Source organism: Engystomops pustulosus, chromosome 3 (assembly GCF_040894005.1).
Source record: "Engystomops pustulosus chromosome 3, aEngPut4.maternal, whole genome shotgun sequence".
Taxonomy (NCBI): domain Eukaryota; kingdom Metazoa; phylum Chordata; class Amphibia; order Anura; family Leptodactylidae; genus Engystomops; species Engystomops pustulosus.
In genome coordinates this window covers 156,615,766-156,631,085 of record NC_092413.1, presented here as the reverse complement: position 1 = coordinate 156,631,085, position 15,320 = coordinate 156,615,766, and the positions used below count along the sequence as shown (strand labels likewise).

At 38.7% G+C, this 15,320-nt stretch overlaps 1 long non-coding RNA gene across 1 annotated transcript; it reads left to right on the top strand.

Moving 5' to 3' along the window:
- The first annotated feature begins 760 nt into the window (after positions 1-760).
- Positions 761-4,040, top strand: LOC140120594 (uncharacterized). Its single transcript, XR_011853897.1, has 3 exons — positions 761-1,149; positions 1,717-1,805; positions 3,891-4,040. It is a non-coding gene; the product is annotated as an uncharacterized lncRNA (long non-coding RNA).
- Positions 4,041-15,320: the final 11,280 nt, after the last annotated feature.

The window sequence follows — 15,320 nt, the reverse complement described above, 5'->3', positions numbered from 1 at the left end:
TTACACATGGTTGAGAATCAGCTTATTTGCTCACCTTAGTGTGGGGACACTATGGCACTTATACTGATATGGAGGCATTCAATTAATACCAGTTGGCCATTTTAGGGTAAAATAACAGGAAACAATAATTGTTTGGAATGTTTGAATATAAAAGACCAAATGTAGATAGGGATGGGTATACACAATAGGGGAGATTTATCCATATTTCCTCTACAATATATAGAGGACATAGTTTTACAGTAGGATGCTGAGCAGAAATCTTGTGCAAATGCATTAATACATTTACTGCAGTGTCAATGGGGATCTATCTGTAGCACATTTAACCCTTTCATGACATGATGTCAACTAAAGTAGTGTTTCTTTACTGATATCAGCACGAAAACAGCCCTCTAGCAATAGCAAAACATGAAACAGGGTTATCCCTGTATGATGGTACAATGATCTTTTCATTCACACACAGAAAAAAGCATGAGGGCCTGCGGCAGGGACCCTGGAGAAAAGTTTACAGTCACAGTCTGGATAGTAAACACTTATAAGGCGATCTTGCTCATATGTACATATAGTATAATACAGTTTATCTCTTTATTGTACTGAAAGTGGTAATAAAAATTAATTATAATGACAATGATGATGATGAATAGTAAAATTATTCCTTGACTCTGAAAAGAAAATCAAATTTGCTTTCTGTGAAGAGAATTTGTGTTTATCAGTAGAGGTTCCTGGGATCTTTGTTTTCAGGCCTTGATGTGTGACCACTATCCACAGGCTGCCCTTCACCCCTGGCCTTTTTTTACCAGAATTTTGCCCACCCATATTGACACCGCAGGGGGAAGGGTTTCAGAGGAGGGAGAATCAAAAGCCGAGGGAAGAAACAAAAAGTGCTTTTCAGGGTCTGATGTGTGGGAATCAAATGAGAGGCCTAGCTGAAATCTGGTCTCCAAGCAACCATAGTGATATGCTGGGGGAATATCATTAAAGCAGAAAACTAAGCCCTGGCTCTGAATTAGTAAACCTGACCACAAGAGGATGACGCATCAGAACTTCCTCACACCTCAAGCTCTGCTCGTAGGGGGAGGAAAGCAGCTGATTTGTTGAGTTTGGTGGATAGAGACAAAGGCTGTCCAGACATGAAGTTGGTGGTGAAATATGGTAACTGCCACTGCTGCAGCTGGCCGGCTGACACAAGATTAATAAATTGATGTTTCCTAGCCAACCAGAACCTAGTGGGAACTATTCCGCATTTTTTCATTGAATTATGGGTCGCTGCCCCACTGCAAGCTGGCCTACTTTTACAGCCCTGTTTATACTGATCTCCTAAAGTGCAGTAAACATCTGTGACTGGGGTGAGGTCATTATTTGGGGTGTGAAGGCAACAGGGCCTGAGAATCTTCCAACCCGCAGCCTAAAGATAATGTACTGCTCTTTTTATCCGGCAGAGAAAAAGAGGCCAGTGACATCGGAAGTCCCGGTTCTCAAAAATTATGTCCTGAAATAATCGGATAGACAATAACTGCATTAAGCCTGATGCAATTGCCAGGACACTGACGGTCATTTATATTTGCAATGTGACATGTGCTGTCTGGACAATTCCATATGTGTGAAACGAAATAGCTTGCAGTCTTGCTGGCTATAGACTAGTAGGACTTTGATCTAATCTGCTATTGCCTTTGATTTGTAAATTTTAATTACTGACCAATGTTTTTCTACTTATTCCAGTGAGTTTTTCTGTTATCAGAGAGATTTTCTGGGGGCTCGGAAGCTGAAGTACATAAATTCACTGCAACTCACATAGATCCAAAGGACTAGTAAGTTTCTTTCTGTGTGTTAGTACCCTGTGTGTACAGTACATACCCAGTACGTTGATTTTTGTGCGCTAGTGCCATACAATGTTATCTTAGAGATATAGGCTTAGAGACTGAATAACTGCATTTAAATCAGAAAATAAAAGCAGCAGTAAAATAAATACAAAAAGTTTTAAAGTCCCATAGTAATAACGCATACATATTAAAAATTTTAAGTAAGAAGAAAAATCAATGATTTCTACAGGATGTCAAAATTGAATTCAGTAATGTCTGTGATAACGGCCCTTTAATGTTCTACAACTTAAAAAAAAAAAAAATTAGCTTGTTTTTATTTCTGTAGAGCAAAGTGAAATATAATGCACAGGATTGCTAAATATAAGCCAATGCTATGTCATAACTGTCTCCTGTGTCTATACTATACTAAGCTATTTTGATTTCCATTTATCTTAGAGTTGACTACAGGACTCTGTGTATCACTGTGGGATATGATGCAAGGAGTCTGCCTGGTAATGATTACAGTTCAGCACTGATGTTTTGCAGGTAAGAAGGAGGTCCTTGCATCATTTATCACTATGATGCACAGAGCTCTGCACTGTCAAATCCAGCCAGTGGTTGAATGCTGCAGGTCTAAATCCAAAGTAATTGGACAAGAGCATCACTTTAAGTGTGTGTTAATTATTTTTTTACATTGACACCCTAGATACACAAGGTACTATTGTATGTATACATGTATATATATTCTTAATGGCAGTCCCAAATGTGGTGTATACAGTGCCTTAGTGATTCTCATGTCCCATTAAAATCCTTATCATTTTTGGTCTGTGAACCCTGCATTACCTTCTATATAAAGTATATTGGTTTACAAGTGCAGTATTTGGAGCTCGTAAAAAGGGATAATGCCATCTGCATATTCGCTGTAAAAACAGGGCATTTCACATGGCTTTAAATCTTTTCTTACCCTTACAAAAAGAACAATACATTCAATTAGGCATCATCTTCTTTCACTGTTATAGCAGGCAGTATCCTAAGGTTCAAAAGGGACCAATATCAGTAAACTATCCCTCTACAAAACATGCCACCAACCTAACATAATGCAGGGGCTACAAAACTCATGGACTTTCCATGATACACAAGTATTCAATCATAAGTCTGTTTTTCTAAAATGTTCCACTTTATTACCAGATTTGACACATATCCTCATAATTTCAATTAAATGCCTGTCTTTATGACTACTTGGTTCCACTATATGTCAGTCATTGTACATTAAGAAGCATCCCAGAAAGAAAAAATCATACAGTACACTATGTTATCAAAATGCAGGGTCTGTGGGGGATAGAATATTAATAATACCAAAATGAGAATTCATGGGCCATGTACCACTGTCTAAGATACTACACTAGGCATCAAGGGGTTAATCAGAGCTGCTGGGTCTAATTAGACCCAGTGCAGTTCCGATCAGAATCCCCAGTCACAGTTGGTGGTTTTCCTTTGTAACTGGGCCTCTTACAGGTGCCTCAATTACAGGGGAAAACTTGTAAAACAAAAAGAATAAAGTAAAATTATTTTAAAAAGTGAAAATTTCCCCCAGGGGTCTTTTAATTCAAGGTAGCATGCAAAAAAAAAAGTTATGGCCCTTAAACTAGAGCCCTTACTAGAGCTTTTGCAGTCTGCTTCACTAAGGGGTTAAAACATCCCCTTAAATAGCCTGAAAAACTGTTTGTAAACTGCGCCATTCCTTCTGGTAAACATTTAATATCTGCATGCTGTCCTTTAATAAAAACGTTCAAGATTGAAGTAAAGGTGAAAAGCAAATAGTTACTTGTATTATAGCCCATGGCAACCAATGGGGATTTAGTTCTCAATAGGCTGACTAATCAAAGCAAATCTGCCCAGTTTATGGATTACAAATCTCAACTCAAAATATTTGTTTCAAATTTGCTCTTATTAAAACGTTGTATTATTCTCAAACCATAAAGCTATGGCTGAGCTGAATAGTCTTACAGTGTTCTTACTGTATGTGTATTGTACGCAGAGAGAATATTGCTTTTATAACTTTATCACACACTGTTACTTCCATCTCACTCCCAGATGGCAAAGAAGATGATCCACCAACCCAAAAAAACTAAATCTGAGACCAATCTCATAAATGTATAGAGGTATGTTAAAAACAAGTTAAAGACAGGCAGAACAAAGGGAATTCAGAATTCAGGTACACCCTGACACAAAAAAATGGTGACGAGCAAGGTACAAACAAGTTTAAAATACCAGTGCAAAGGCTAAGTATATAGACACGGTAGAAACCTAGGATTGGAAATTAGTCATATGTCCACATATCCAAAACATAATGTTATAAGGGTAAAATAAAATCAGTGAAGAGCTAACTATATAATGTATCTTCCCTCACCCACATATACTTTAGATCATGCTGACCACTCCTTAAAGGAAACCTACTACTTGAAGTGGCAGGTATAAGAGGGAACTACCGAGCACCAGCTCAGGGTGAGCTGGTGCCGGAGCTTATTTTTGTTAGTGTTTTAAACCGCAGTATCGCGGTTTAAAACTCTTTTTAAACTGTATGGCCGAAGCTGCTTCGGCGCAGGGAGGTACGTGCTCGGCGCACCATGCGCTCGACCGTGCAAGTGGCTACATAGGAAGCGAATGAGAGCCACGGGCACGATCGCGCGCATAGTGCGCCGAGCGCGTACCTCCCTGCCCCTCTTATACCTGCCACTTCAAGTGGTAGGTTTCCTTTAAGGGGGGTAATGAATGGATGGCCTGGACTAGTTTATATAGGAAATTCCCGCCAATAGGTACATATCCTCCTCACACATTCCCTGCAAGATAAAGAAAACTAATTGTTTTCCTACTTCAGTAAAGCTTTACAAAATATCCTCAAACATGGAGTGCAAAATGTAGTGATTACAAAAAAGGTGCTGGAAACACGGTGGATTTCAGCACCGAATATCGGGACCCTAAATGTTTTACCTAAGGTGCACAAAAACAAGACTTTTCGCTGGGGTAGACCAATTATATCCAATTGGGGGAACCTGACTAACGATTTATTGATCACTACCTAAAACACATGGTGAGGTCCATGCCTTGCTATTGAAATGGGAGAGTGTCCACTTAACAACTGATATGCTGCTTGGTACAGCTGATATAGAGTCTCTCTATACAAGCATCCACCATGCTGATGGCCTATGGGCTGCATTGCTATTTTTGAACATGAGCAACATGGATGCTGGTTTTTCTGTAATCTTTTGAAATTTGGCCTTACCCACAAGTTATTCATGTTCATTGGGCCTTCTACCTGCAACTCAAAGGGACTACAATGTGTGCCCTCATATTCAAATTTGTTTCCAGGGCTGTGGGAAAGGGACACATTCCTGTTGAATAAGTTGTCATTGAGGAACCTTGTCATATTCTGAGTGCGGTTTATCAATGACATCTTTTTTCTTTGGCAGGGTAGGCTTGAGGAGTTGGGGGAATACATGAATCACCTAATTGTCAATAATTTCAACATTAGGTTGACATGGACATAAGATCTGACCAACATTGAGTTTTTGGATATTAGATAAAAAAAGATTGGGAAGGGTACCTTCAAACGGATGTGTATAGGAAGGAGACCTCAGTCAACTCTTACTTATTGGCTACAGCTTCTCATTGAAGTGCACTATTAAAGCAATTCTGAAATTCCTTCAGATTAAAAGAATTTGTTCTTCCAATGCCAATCTGATGGTTTTAAACTTGCTTCCAAGAGAGGGGGTATTCAAATCGTCAAACATCATGGGCAAAATAACTTCAACAACAAAAGAGGTCTATAAACAGGGATCAAATCAGGTTCGTTACAACCTTCCACAGCATTTGGACAGATATGTGTTTATGCTTGAATAAATATTAGACAATTTTCAGTTCGATCCTGTTCTAACCAAAATATTACTGTCATACCCTCCTCTTCGTTCTAGAAAAGTGAGTATGGATTTTATTTTTTATAGACTTTTTATAGACTATTTTTTGTAAACCGAGTTTAGTTTTTCCAGCACATTTTATGTGCTGAAAAACTTGGCTTATACTTGAGTATATATGGCATGTTTATACATGTTACAATGAGCTAGACCAATCATATATTGTAATTATTGTTAGATTTTTGTTATGTTAGATTTTTGTTGCATGTTATTTAATATTGATTTTAAGGCCATTCAATGGTAACCATCGATTCAGTGCAATCCTACACCAAGGACCCAAAAACAATAAGAATATTACTTTAGGCTACATTAAATATTGCATTTTTAAGGTTTTTGGGATTCACTAATTGTGTAAACTAGGTCTCAGTTGCACTGCATTTATGCATTGTGGTGATTTTTTTTGTTTTGGCATAGAAGATATTGTTATGTTGGTATCAAATATATTTCACACATATTTTTCATCCAACCAAACTGAATTGAGCAAATGCTAAACTGAAAATCTAATGTGTCTGTATATTAAAATGTCCTGTGTGACATCAGCAGATGATGTCTTGATTGTACAAGTAAATCACTGGACTTAGTGGTGACCTCTTTACAAATGGCACATGGCTGACAACCTGTAACAGTGACATGCTATCTGTGTAATGGTCACTTAGTTCTGTGACGTGACTGCCTGTATCATTCATGTGGCATAGAGAACAGAAGTGCTGGAATCCATAGGATAGGTCATTAATAGTTGACTAAAAGGGGTGCAACACCAGGCAATGTGATACACTGGGGCACATTTACTTACCCATCCCGTTGTGATCCCCGCCATGCGTTGTCCGACGAGGATTCGGGGCTGCCGCGATTCACTAAGATTGTGCGTCCAATCTCCCGCATCTGTTGCTTCCCCGCTGAGGTCCGCCGGAGTTAACCTTCTTCTTCCCGGTGCATGTAAGTGCTGATCTTGCGACACAATATGCTTTTTAAATTCCACGGTTTGTCCGAATCAGTCGGGTTGTCCAACATCCACACCCCCGATTTGTGTCGCATGAAAGCCGGTGCTGATACGCCACAATCCGATCTCGTGCGCCAAAAACCCGGGGCAATTCAGGGCAAAAGGGAAAAAAATCGCGAAACCCGACGAAAATGCGACGTTTGGACCCTTAGTAAATGTGCCCCACTGAGTCAGAGCTAGAAGTACACAGCTTCTTCTGTAGGGTATGCACTGTTAACAAGAGCTGTTCTAGCAGTACAGCCAGTTGGCCAATTCACTACAGGTGGAGTTGTCTGCTTCTGGCTCCGATCATAGGGTAAAGACCCTACAGAACTCAGCTGATCAGTGTATGTGTGGTGAACTATTGAGGACATATTCTACGTATAGTTCATTAATATTATAGGTCGGGAAGACAAAAGGCTCTTTTGTATCTACACTGGGAGATTCGGTTTCCCCAGAATCGATAGGGTTTGCCATTACCAAACCTGATAGAACCCCTTATAAGTCAAAGGCTTCAGTAGTCTCCACTATTTTATGGGTCAATTACTACTTTGTGTTACAAAGATTTTAAGATAAAACAACAATGTAATAAACACATCAAGAAGAACATATATGTACTGAATGTAAGAGGCTTTTCCATATACAAACCAGAATATGTATGATTTGTGTGTCCTCTATCATGGATCAGAATGTCTCATAGATTTGGTTAGTATTGTTAGCATAGTTCAGCAGTACATAGCTCACAGGTCAGTGCCACCTTCTGGGCATGACATGGTAGTGCCCTCTAGTGTAAATGACCCAACATCATAGCGTAATCTGCTCTGGAGTTTTACAATCTATTTAAAATCTATATGAAGTATCCCCAGTACCAGCAAAATCCACAATTAATACTTTTACTTCTCTGTTAAATAATTGTTTCCACTTTGTAATTCTATTTCTTTTTCGTGTATTATTGCATCTCAGCATATTAGTTAAAAATATTTTATTCAATACAGGAAATAAAGTGGCTCATAAATCAGTGACATTAAGCCAGGTAGCTTCACTATGTTTTTTAGTTGACCTCTCTTGTGAAAATGCTGGATACTTCATGTCATGAAAAGGTGAAAAGTTTTGTGTGTTCTTTATCACTAAACCATTCATTCTATGTTTCTTAGTTAAGGTCCCTGAATAGCTCCTATATGGGAGGGCATCCAGCTTTCTTACACTTCTGAATGAAAAATCTGCCTAATTATTTACTGAACATACACCTCTCCCATCTTCCATTTTAGTACAGAAGTGTTTGGCTTTGGTAAATGATAACTTTATGACATTGATTTATTAGATTTGGGGGCATTTATTGTACGCCGGCATAAAGTTCCCACCCCTCTATTACTGGAGGCATCAGAAGGCTCCGACCTCCTTATGTATTCGGTGTAGCAACCTTATCTAATGAAAGTTCGTAGGATGAGGTGAATGTTAAGGTGTGGATGTACCACAAGGCAATTGCAATTGGGTAAAAGCCCAGACAAATCTCCCCCAGTAGCCTAATAACTGGTTTCATTCCATTTTCTAGGTGACCCCACTTGTAGTAATAAATACAAAACCAGGGATGCATATATGTGCTCTCATTCTAGTCATAATGAAGACCACCATCTATAAAGTGCCATCCAAGACACTCTCATAAAGATGCCAGTCAATTGTCACATCTGGTGGTAACAGTGCCAAAAGCATCCCCTTTAACAGTGCTAGCAAGTCCACTGCACATAATATATAGTTGCCTGAATTTGCTCTTCTCCATTCCCTGAAGAGTCTACATCAACAAGAAAGGAAACAAATTACATAAGCTACATAGTCTAAGAAACAGTGACATCCCATAAAACTTTACGTGATTATAATTTTTAGGAAAGGATCAAACATCAGCTACTACAAATACAGCAAAAGTATTCACAGCTCTTGAACTTTTCCTCATGCAAAAACATAAATTTATTTAATTGATATTTTATGTGACAGAGAAACGTGAACAGGAGAACATTAGTGGGCAAATACTATAATAAAAAAAGTAAGGCACACACTAGATAACTAAGGGATAACGTTTTGGATAGCATATTGCAGCATAAGGGTTTTTAAATTATCCCAAGTTCTGAACATCTCATAGAGCATTGTTTAATTCATGATCTGGAAGGATTTTGGCACAATTGCTAACCTACCAAGACATGGCCACCCATCCATACTGACACCCCAACAAGGAGAAGCAGGCAATCACCTTGGGATTGCTGCAGGGATCCACCGCTCAGGTGGGAGAATCTGATCACACTACAATTATTAGTTGTGTGCTCTCCACATCTGGCATCTAAAGAAGTGTAACAAGAAGAAAGATGATTTTTGAAAGCAAGGCTCAAAAAAACTTTAGACTGGGATGCAAGTTCACCTTCTAGTGGGATAACAACTCTAAACAGGGTCAAAACAATGGAAAATTCACGTATGAAAGATGCATGTCACCATCAAAACATCATACACAGCATTTCACACCAGACTCCAAGTATCTCTTCACCTCCCCAGTATGTTGCCACTCATACAGCCACCATACTCTGTGGTCCTGCCCCACTATCGCTCTTCTCTGGCAAGCATTGTCTACAAAAGCATCAGACATATGCCACACCCCTCCGGTAGTTAATCCACAAATGTGACAGTTATTGATAGATCCAGAGCAATCATAGAACGGATCTAACTCATCTACTGTATTTATGGCCATGACCCTCTATAAAGCAGTCACTGGAAAACCCCAAAGGGCCCTCATGTCCAAGAAGTGGTAGTTTAAGTCTTTACAAATCATAGGGGACATATACAAATATAATATTACATTACAGAGTACAAACATTCATATGGAACAATAGGAGTGAGGGCTCTGCTCGCAAGAGCTTACAGTCTATGAGGATTGACCAAAAGGCAACATTTCTATAAATATATTGCTTCCCATCCTACTCCAAACAACCCGATACATGGAGTTGAAGGCAATTTACCAATCTGAAACACATGCAAGTGCAATGTGTTCTTCACTGATCGATTGCCATAGAAATTAAATTGTCACTCCACAATGATGTCTCGTCCATGACCCTGACATTTATATGCCACTGACAACTTTGCCAGCAGCATTTAAAGGGCAACACAAATGATTGACGTCTGCTCTGATTGCAGGTTTTAATAGTTGGGGTGAGCGTTCGTGTATATTTCTTGGAACCGGACCAAATTTTCAGGTTCTGGTTTAGCCGAACTTAGCAATACCTGAACTTGAACAGGTCCGCTCATCCCTACTTAATACCGCCCCTGTTCAAGCAATTTTTCTGTGTTTTTCATCAATGCCTTCTGAAAGCTATAGTTTGTTTTATTTCTCTGTCACTATACCTGCAAGAGGTTTCTGAGGGCCAAATTGTATTCTTCACGGTAAAATTTTGAGTTTCATATGTGCTGCTGATGAACTATTTTTTTTAACCCTTTAGTCTTTTTAAATTAACAATAATAATTTTCTGTGTTTATTGTGGAACCTAATTAAAATATATTTTTTCTCTCAGTCAATACAAATATGGCAATACCAAATTTATAGTTTTTCTTTTTTTAAATCACCTTAAAGGAAACCTACCACTTGTAGTGGCAGGTTTCTGATGGAAATACCGGGCACCAGCTCAGGGGGAGCTGGTGCCGGAGCTTATTTTCGTTAGTGTTTTAAACCACGGTATCGCGGTTTAAAACACTTTTTAAACTTTATAGCCGGCGCAGGCAGGTACGCGCTCGGCGCTTACCATGCGCGCGGCTCTCATTCACTTCCTATGTAGCCGCGCGCACGGTAAGCGCCGAGCGCGTACCTGCCTGCGCCGGCTATAAAGTTTAAAAAGTGTTTTAAACTGCGATACCACGGTTTAAAACACTAACTAAAATAAGCTCCGGCACCAGCTCCCCCTGAGCTGGTGCCCGGTATTTCCACCAGAAACCTGCCACTACAAGTGGTAGGTTTCCTTTAATTTACACAATAAAATTCTTTTTTTAGGGAATAATTGTGTGTATCACAATGGGGCACATGTATTATAAGGTTGGCTTTTTCTGTCTGTTTTCTGAGACTTTTTTTGGCTTTCCTGCTGGTCAGATGTATCTTAACTTGCAACTTTTTAAAACAAGTTGAAAACAGCTTTAGTCACCTGGTCAGGTGCAGCCATAGATTTGTGCAAAAATTTGCGACTTTTTTGTGACTTTTTAAAAAAGTCGCTACTTTCACATCTGGATTCAGGTGATAACTTTGGGAACACTGCAGAAAAATTGAGAAAGGACAAAACGAACTTTGAAAGAGACAGTTTTAGGTGTGAGCACAAGAACTATGAAAAGTCTCAAAAATTAAAGAATTAAAGAAAATAGCAAGCCAAAAGATTGATACATGTACCCCAACCATCAGGCACAATATGCACAAAGTAAAAGTAACACGGCATTCAGATGGACAACTTCAGATTGTTAAAACCAAGTCATCTTTATTCCAAAGTATGACAATTAACAACTTTCAGCAAACATGGTGGTCAGAGCTGCACCGTGTTTGCTGTTTAGTGTCATACTTTGCGATCAAGAAGAATTGATTTTAACGATCTGAAGTTGTCCATCTGAGTAACGTGTTACTTTTACTTTGTGCATATTGTGCCTGATGGATGTGTGCACCGGAAGGAGACAGAGGATGTGCAAATTACTACATAGTGGGTGAGCTGGGGTTTTGCTTCTTTTTTTTTAAAAAAGGGTGGGAGTCTTTGAGTATTGTTTTTTTCTCTTTCACACTTTATTTCAAACTTTATTGATTTTATTTTTTTGCATAAAACTTTATCTTTTAAATATTATTTATTGACTTTCTCCCACAAGGGAATGCTGACAAGCGATAATTTGATCTCATAGAATCATGGAGCAGTCAGTTGACCCCTAACAATGTGAACGCTCTCCTGAATTGTATTTCCCATGATATTACAATTATGGAGCTTGTTTTTAACTCTGCATTATACCATTCATTTTTCATTATGTGTAATAATGGATACAAACTGTATATCGATAATTTTGCATAGTCTAATTAGTAGAGTGTTAGACTATGGAGAGATACACCCCTATGTCAGAGACATAACACATTTGAAAGATGATTATAATTTAATGGAGAAATAAGTATTTATGGAAAGGAACATGTCCATGTTCAATGATATGCTTATGGATGGTAAGACCATGTCATTACAGTCACCTCTTATAAATCATGGCAAATGTTTATAATTTCCTTTCAACTGTTTTTGGCAAAACATGATTTCAGGGATGAGACGTTATGTTGAACCCTAAAGAACCCTCCTGGCTTCTGTTCTACGATCACACAGCTTTGTTTGTGTGTATTTGTTTTACTCCGTCTTGTGTTCACTAACCTCAGTGACAACAAACAATCTGGAGCAGAGGTCGTAATTTGTCAAATTATTTACCTTATTACTTCCTACATTTTTTTTCTCCAACTTTTGATGAGAAATTCTTAAAAATGGTGAAGACCTATCAAAAATATTCAATTTGCATCTTTACAGACAAATGTTCCGCACTTTGGTTTCCATTGAGACTTTCATTTAAAATAACCATCTTATTGAAAAGCTGCCTGAAACTTTATCCACAGGGAAACAGTTACCTGCCTTGCCAGCTCAGGCCTTGTAGCAGTTGACATCATACTTTGGACGGGTTACAGAAGCCTATTCACATAGTTGTTAGAAGCAGGCTTAGCCTGCGAGGCAAAACCAGCCACAGAAGAAAATTAGTGCATTTACCTGTCAGCATCGAGCTAGATTTTCAATCCAGTTCAGTAGTCACAGGGACTAGTTTTTCATCCTGTGGGAGATGAAACTGATACCCTGTCAGTGGCTGAGGTGTCAGCTAAAGTAGGTAATTAGCATGAAAATGCTAAGGAAAAATCCAAATATTCAATAGTTGTCAGATAAATACTGGTACCCTGTAAATCATACCTGGTCGGACTGGGGTTCCCCAACAATATCACTAACTGGAAAGGTTCAGGAAATAGAATGGAATTGGTATTGAGCTTATAGTAGTAGCCACATATATATATATATATATATATATATATATATATATATATTCTGCTATATATTCTGTGTCTCGATCATAACCACTTAGGTTAGGATAAAGATGTTAACATTTTCATGTTAAATTATCCTAATCTTTAGCTATTGAAATATTGCAAACTAGACTCTTCCACAATTACTAGAGACGTACAGGTAGTCCCCAACTTAAGGACACCTGACTTACATAGGGGACTGAAGCTCCCTGCTTGCTGGTAATTTATTAAACTTTACCCTGAGGCTGCAACTGTAAACCCTGGAGAACAAAACCCAAATAACCTACCTTGTTCGTAACCCGGGGACTGCTTTAGTAGGTGAAGTGTCACAATGTTTATGGTGTAGCATTGATAAGGGATGTGCTGCATAGTCATTGCAACAAGTCTTCTGCTGTTTTAAAGTTTTGGACTGCTAAAGTTGACTGAAACAAGGTAAAATTTCGGCATGAATTAACATTTTGGAAGCAGTTTGCACGTCAGGTTTTGCTCATAACATGTATATGACGGTTGCTAAAATCTAGTCTACTTTGTTGTGGGACTGTACAACACAGCAGTTTTCCTGCTGGCAACTCCACAGATGGGATTCCTGCTATTTGTATATTAGATATGAACCATTACACTTTATATGTTGTATGTACGTTTATGTTCACATTTAGTCCTAATAATTCATGTACTTTTTTTAGAAGTAATTCCATTAAGTGATATAGAATGGATTTTCAGTGGCAAAATTTTCTCTAACAAATTTTCCAATGTGCTCTGATTGTTATGGATCCTGATGAAGGACATACACACATAGCTGATATGTGGATTTCCTATGGGTTCTTTGATTGTCATATGCCAATAATTGTATATGACGACAAGTGAGGACAAGAATTGTTGGTTTATATGATTATTGTTATTGTTTATTGGATGCTGTAGAATATTATCATTAGTATTTTTCAGTAGGCTTGGATCTACAGATATTATTATTGATGACAGATGTTGTCTTTTTTTATGAAGTCTAAGTTCTGAACTTTAAATGTGCTCACCTCTCTTTTCTCCTCTCACATATCCCGACCCCCCCTGCCACCACCTCGACCCAGATCGCATTAACGTCGCAGAGCACAGGGAACAGTTCTCGTCTGTCCGTCACCAGGGAGGCAGACGGGACAGGGGAACAACAAGTCATTTGTACCTGGTGAGGAGGACACTCCTGGGAAACAAATAGATGAGCTAGCCCATGAATCCTAGCCATTCTCTGTGGTAAACAGAACTGCATGAGAAACACAGCAATTATCAGCAGCAGCATCACGCTTAACTCTCTCAGTGCTTTACGGCGGTCAGAAGACATGAAACTGTAGATTATCCCAATATCTTCTTTAGGACAAAGAGACAGAAAATAATGTTGTCTCTTTCATTTGGACAGATATAGAGCTAACTAGTGGTATCATCAGGTCCATATCTTGATCGTGTCTGCTCTGCAAAGTGTGCATTCCCCTCATCATCTTTCCTTAGGTATAAGGGAGATCCTCTGATATTAGTCTCCTATATCTACTGTCTCCATCTCCATAAAGCTCATATAAGGGCATGTTTTATTCTTAATTGTTAGAGCAGATTGATTAAACAGGACATTGGGAAATGGTAGCCCATTGACTTCTGTATACAACATTGCCTTTAACTGGTTTTGCATTGCCACTGATATTATTTTGGGATTAGTCATTGCAAAGGGTGTATAGCTTGTCCGTCAGTTCGATGTAGTACTTAGGTATTTCTGTTTAACCATAGATCACCATGCACACCTTTACTTGCCCCTATGTCCTGACTAGACCTATACAGGTCCCCTTAAGAGAGCATTACTGTAGCAACTGCTATTAATCACACAAACAGACACAAGCACTTAGTTCTAACAGACCCTATATTCCACACACCACACAGAGTGGACTTGTGATGTTTAGAATTTTATAACATATACATTGAACAAAGTTAGCAAGAGCAGGTGCCTGTTTTTCCATATCCCCACTTTGGATCCATTTACATTGATTCTCTACACATAAAGGCAGATGGCCTAAAATGTTTGAATTTGGATCATCAATACACCTTCCTAATTGAAAACAATGGTGAAAAGTTTGCACGACAACTTTATTATGATACAATCTAATAATCTCATCTAATAATTATCAAACTATGGGCCACATGTATCACTTGTTTTTTCTGTTGTTTTTGTGCTTTTTCATTCAGGCGCACCGTTTTTTGCGCCATTTTTGCGACTAAATGCCAAACTAGCAGCGCAGCAAAAATAACCAGCTTTCCCTCATTTATCCTAGCAATCCAGATGTTTTGCTGCGCCTAACGATATTCATCACTTGCAACTTTTTCATTTAGGCGCAAAAACGGGCGCAAAACACTCCAGCCTGAAGGTGACGTTAACTGAGAAGAAAGCACTGAGCCCCTTTGCAGAACAGCTCATTCCTAGCAGCAAAGCTCAGCCAGACACTAGAACA